Source organism: Panthera pardus, unplaced genomic scaffold (genome assembly GCF_024362965.1).
Source record: "Panthera pardus isolate Hobbes unplaced genomic scaffold, ASM2436296v1 HiC_scaffold_26, whole genome shotgun sequence".
NCBI classification, from domain to species: domain Eukaryota; kingdom Metazoa; phylum Chordata; class Mammalia; order Carnivora; family Felidae; genus Panthera; species Panthera pardus.
In genome coordinates, this window is record NW_026526832.1 from 28,708,852 (window position 1) to 28,714,880 (window position 6,029).

The window sequence follows — 6,029 nt, forward strand, 5'->3', positions numbered from 1 at the left end:
AGGGGGGTGGTTTGCAATTTTAAATAAGGTAGTTGAGCAGGCGCTATCTAGGGAAAGAGCATTCTAGGCAGAGGAGACAGCCAGTGCAAAAGCCCTGTAGTAACAGAATGCATGGCATGTTCAAGGCATTGAAGAAGGCTGGTGTGGCTGGAGCAGAGTTTGAGGGTGCAGAGGATTAGGACACGGGGTCAGAGAGGCAGGGCCAGGTTGTGTAGGATCGGATCACATACAGCTCTACCAAACCTACTAAAGACTTCAGCTTTTAATCTGAGAGAAGTAAAGAGCCATTGGAGAGGACTAAAGAAAGGACAAATATAATCTGACCTATTTTAAAAGGAGTAACTGACTACTCTTTCAAGAATAGGCTGAAGGGGCGCCTGGGTGGTTCCGTCAACTGAGCGTCCAGCTCTTGATTTTGGCTCAGGTCATCTCACTGTTTGTGGGATCAAGCCCCACATCGGGCTCTGTGCTGATAATGCAGAGCCTGCTTGGAATTCTCTCTCTCTCTCTCTCTCTCTCTCTCTCTCTTTCAATAAGAAATAAATAAACATTAAAAAAAAGGAAAAAAAATAGACTGAAAACATGAAGGAAGCAAGAGCAGAGGCAGAGAAATGAGTTAGGGGACTATTGCAGTAACCTGGATGAGAAGCAGTGCCTGAAGCCTGAAGTCCCATGGTGGGAGCGCCTTTCTAGAGGACTGGATAGAGACTGTGGAAAAAGAGTCATGAATGACTCTGAAGTCTGAGGCTTAGGCCACTGATGGTGGCGCCCCGTCTCCCGCGGGGCAGAGGGAGTGTTATGAAGACTTCCGCTTTGGTTATGTTGATTTTGAGCTAATTGATGGGCACGTACTCAGCTGAGAAAGATCTGGGGCAAAGATTAAAATCTGGGAGTCTTTAGCATCCAGGTTGCATTTAAAGTCATGAGATTGTTGAGAGTATCAGAGAAGTGAGTGGAAAGAGGGCAGGAGGGGTCAATGACTGAAGCCTGGACTTGCCAACATAAGACTTCAGGAGAAGCAGAAGAATTGTGAAAGCGGGAGAGAAGGAGCCGCAGGTGACGTGGGAGACGAGATGCAAGGCACCCACTCTGGAGGCAAGTGAAGGAGATGAGGGAGAAAGTGGAGGTGACCGAACATGTCAGCTGCTGCTGGGAGGTCGAGCACGGTGAGGGCCTGGAACTGACCATCAGATTCGCCCACCAGGAGAGTATCAGTGACTTCACAAGAGCAGTTTTGGTGTTAGGACAAGTTTACGAAAGAAGGACAGAAGCAAAATTACAGTTGGCAATGCTTTGGAAACGTTTCCAAGAAGCACGAAGAGATGGGCGGTGACTGGTGGAGTCAAAGGAGTCAGGAGGAGGCTCTGTTGGGTTTTGTTTTCGAAGATGGGAGGAATAACAGCATGCGTGTATCCTGGTGGGAAGATCTAGTGAACAGTACAGTATTGATGGTGGGGAAATCATTGGAGCCATGGCCTCGAGTAGACAGGAGTGGATGGGCTCTAGTGAACAGCAGCACAGCACTTCATCTATAATAAGAGGCCCTAAGAACCTAGGGCTGGAGTAAGTTTTCCTCCATCAGGCCAGACAGCAACTATTTTAGGCTTTGCAGGCCATATGTTTTCTGTTACAACTACTCTGCTCTGCTGATATAGCTCTAAAGTGGCCATAGACTATATGTAAACAAGTAGGCATGGCCATGTTCCAACACAACTTTATTTCCAAATACAGATGGTTTGGGTGGGCCATAGTCAGCTGACCCATGGTCTAGGCTATCCTCATGTCTGTTCACTACTTCCAAATTCAAACTGTCAGCGAGCTGGAAGTTGGGGCTCACACTGAAACAATAGGCCTCATACGCTTTGTGGAGTCGAAATAAGAACCAAGAACTTACTCCTACGGAGATCCAGCGAAGTGTAGCGATAACTCAACGGTAGACGCTGATGGCAGGGAATGAACCCACTCACCTCTGTCACACCACCAGCTAGCCCCAGGCCAGCACAGGGGATAGTAGGTGCTCAGTGGCTGTTTATTGACAGACCAAATCACCAAATGCCTCCCCCCCTCCCACACTCATTTCCCCCTGGCTTCTCAACTAAAATAGGCCCACTCTACTGCCCCTGGAGGGGGCCCAAAGAGAAGATATGAAGCCAAATGAAGTAACGTGGATCCTTTCTCACACTGCATGGTTACTCTTTGGTGTTGATTAGTTAGGAAGTGGTGAAAGGCTGTGAAGGAATCTGTACAAACTCAGTTCCCTGGGAGGCAGATCGGAGGACAGAGGTTGTTCATGGCAGAGCGGTGGATGACCTTTAGGAGGGGAATATGATGTCGGAGAGGAGGGAGCTTCTGCAAGCAGTGATTCCCTCCCGCCGAGACGCAGCCTTGCACAAGACACTCAGGTTTGGATTTGAATTCCAGCCACCCCACCCTCACCCCCTGCCAACGTATTAGCTGCTCCTCTGAGCTAATCGCTTAGGCTTTCCCAAAAGATCCCGACTTCCTCGTTAACATAATGGGAAAAATATACAATCCTCTCATACCTAACGGCCTCGTAGGGAGGAAGAAATGAGTTCATGGGTGACAATGGGAGACCCTTGATGTGCCAGGATCGCAAACAGCATCAATCTCTGCCCTCTCAGACACCCTTCGTTGTGTCTTTTGTAGGATCTTGTCCCCTCCTCGTGACTTTTACCTTCGACAAAGAGAAGCTGACCAAAAATTACTTCATTAAAATACAGTTGTGAGGGGGCGCCTGGGTGGCTCAGTCGGTTAAGCGTCTGACTCTTAATTTCGGCTCGGGTCACGATCTCGAGGTTCTTGTGAGTTTGAGCCCCGCATCGGGCTCCACTCTGACAGTGCAGAGCCTACTTGGGATCTTCTCTATCCTTCTCTCTCTGCCCCTCCCTTGCTTGCTCTTTCTCAAAATAATAATAATAATAATAATAAATAATCTTAAAAGAAGAATAGTTTTAAAAATACAGTGGTAGGAATTATTTTCAGCTCAGGTATTACTGTGTAGGAGCAGATGATATGTGCTATTAGATCCAGGATGCCCTGGGCCCTTTGAAGCAACCAGTAAAGATACCTACAGGCTCAGCCTACCTGGCTTTGGTGAATTTTTTGGTACTGTCCCCAAGCCACCTTGAGCAGAGTCTGGAAATACTCTGCTGCTACTCTAGCTAATGTCTACTGGGGTGAACTGTATTACAGTGACACTTGCAATGCCAGAAGGTGACAGTCTCCCTATCCTACCTTTCTTGTCCTGTCTGCTTGCTCAGGCTTCTAACCAGGTGGTCACTTCTCACCAGTTTCCATCTGCGGCTGAATCCAAGCTCTGAGAATCAGGCAGGTCAGCGGCAACCCTACCCCCAGTCAAAGTACTGACAGCTCCTCATCTACGGTCCTTTTCATGAACACTAATGGACCTTCCTGATTTATGTTGAACACCCAAACCCTCACCTAAAGCTGAAAAATGCATGCATTGCCCAGCCCCAAATATCAACCCATTGGTACTGCCCCACGCTAAGGCTCCCATGCTCTTTGGAGACTATATGCTCTTCCTGAAGGGAGCCAACCTCATGCCTCAGACTACTCTATTCAGAAAATTATGTCCCAGCAGCCTCATCTCATTCCCTTCCCTCCTGGGAACATTCGCTGTGTCATGGGTTCGGCCAGATTACCATCTCCAATCATCCTTACGGCAGAGACAACCTCCGCTCAGCAAACACTTCACGCTCTTCCCTACATTTTCCACCTTCCCTCTCTGTTGGTGTGGGGCCATTGTAATAGCTCAGATCAGAGTGAGCAGAAGTAGTAATTTGTATGACCTCTGGGATGAAGTTGTTTCAAGCTCATGTGATTCTTCTCGTCCTCTCTTCCCAGGCTGTAAGACCCTTGGATGCAACAGCCCCCTCAACAAGCGTGCCCACCCTCATCCGATGTCACCTGAGTAGGAAATAATCCTTATTATGTTAAACCATTACAGCTTCAGAGTCTGACTCTTGGGACAACTCATAATAATTCATCTGAGCCGTGCATCTTCCAACTTGGACTCAGTGAGAAGCCAGTCTTCAAATGCTGCCTCTTACCACGTATGCAGATGTTTTCAGAAAATCCTCCTTTGAAAAAATTTAGGACAATTATGTCTGCTTCTATAAGAACTACCAAGAGAATACTTTCACATCTTTTTTTTTTTATTTGTTCAAATGTTTATTTATTTATTTTGAGAGAGAGAGAGAGAGAGTGCATGAGCTGCGGAGGGGCAGAGAGAGGGAGAGAGAATCCCAACTGAGGACTCCATGCCACAAGCCATGAGATCATGACCTGAGCCGAAATCAAGAGTCGCACACTTAACCAACTGAGCCACCCGGGAACCCCTGCTTTCACATCTTTTATAAATCAACGTTTCACACTTCTAGGTTACAACTAGCTCAATGAATGTCACAAATAAAGTTGGATTCTTGATCTCACAGAACGATATAAGCCCACAGTGGTGAGATCTGGTTAAGCTGCTTTCGCAATGCTCAACACCAAAGACAAAAACACAAATCTCCTTTTTGTAGTCAGTTACTCTGTGTGGCGATAAAGATATTGTTTAATTGTTGCATCAGCGCTTTATTGCCTTTGTTCTGGAAAGCGTTCAGTGACGTCTCTTCTTTTGATGTGCTTCCCCAGCGTCTGTGCTATATGAAAACTGTAGCCCTTCTTCAGATCTGCAGGCCTAACGAGGAGAGTGAAGGATTCTGTGCAAATGCAAAATGACAAGCTAGAGGGAGGAAGTGATTTTTTGCAGCCCCTTGCCAGAAATGCATTCACTAAGACCACATCCCCAAAGTACCACCAGGAACCACAGCAGACATTTATTTAGCACCTATCTTGTGTCGGGCATGTCACTAGGAGCTTTCTTTCCTAACCTCCACAGCAACTCCACAAATTGGCCATGCAATCACCATTATAAAATAAAGGACACCGAGGCTCAGAGAGGCTTAAAAACTGAGACCTGTCACACTCCAAAGCCATGCTTTTTCCATGACATCATGGGCCCTCCATTCAGATGCCACTGCCACGAGCCAGATGCCTGCAAGACATTTGGCTGTTGGCCAGTCTAAGAGGGAGCAGGGCAGGGACTGGAGCTAGCCTCTTGAGCACCTACTAAGTGCCAGGTCCTGTGCGGAGGCTTTTCCCAGCTCCCACTGCCGCCTGACCTTGCTCCCGGGGATCGGATCCCTCAGGCCCTTTTCCAGGTCACACGCGCCTCCTTTATTAATGTGATAGTTGCCGCCGAACTTCTTTTTACTGAAATATTTTGGACCACTCGATCAGTTGTTTGGGCTCAATGAGAAATTGATGCCTCTTTATTCAAAGCTCTGTCAGGAGCTTGGAAAACATCACGCTACTTTGAAAAATGAGGGTTTTTTTAAGATTAAAAAAAAAAAAAAAAAGCCCAATGATTCGAGAACTTCTCTGGTTGCCAGTTGGCCCGGCTCCTTCCTGGGGAACCTGGCGCCACAGGCCAATCGGGAGCCACCGTTGCAATAAAAGCGCCCCTCTCCCTGTCCATGACTGCTTTCAAGAGTGATTAGCTGGGAGGGATTCATAAGCCTTGGTTTTGTGTTGTTTTGTTTTGGGGGGTTTCTTTTTTTTTTTTTTCCTTGCACTTGGAGAATAAGTTAATTATGATTGGTTAAAATTTGTGTGTTTTTGCTTTTATCCCCGAACCACAATTAGAGCTCCTGACAGCCTCCTGGCCCTCAGAAATTCCAGCTGGTATAATAATTGATAACCGTGGTTATGAATAGATTGGACACAAGGCTGTGAAAGAATGCCCAGCCACTTCAGAGGGTCATTTACAGCGTGCTGAAGGGAAAAGAGAATTTCAGGCCGGGAAAGCTTAGAAACAGAACGAGTTTTTATCAGTTTCCTCGACACTGGCAGATCAAAGCCTGGGTTGCACTCTCTGAGGCTTACAGATAATGGGGTGGCCGCTAATTCATTCTGCGGCTGGAGCGGAGGCCTATTCAGAGGGG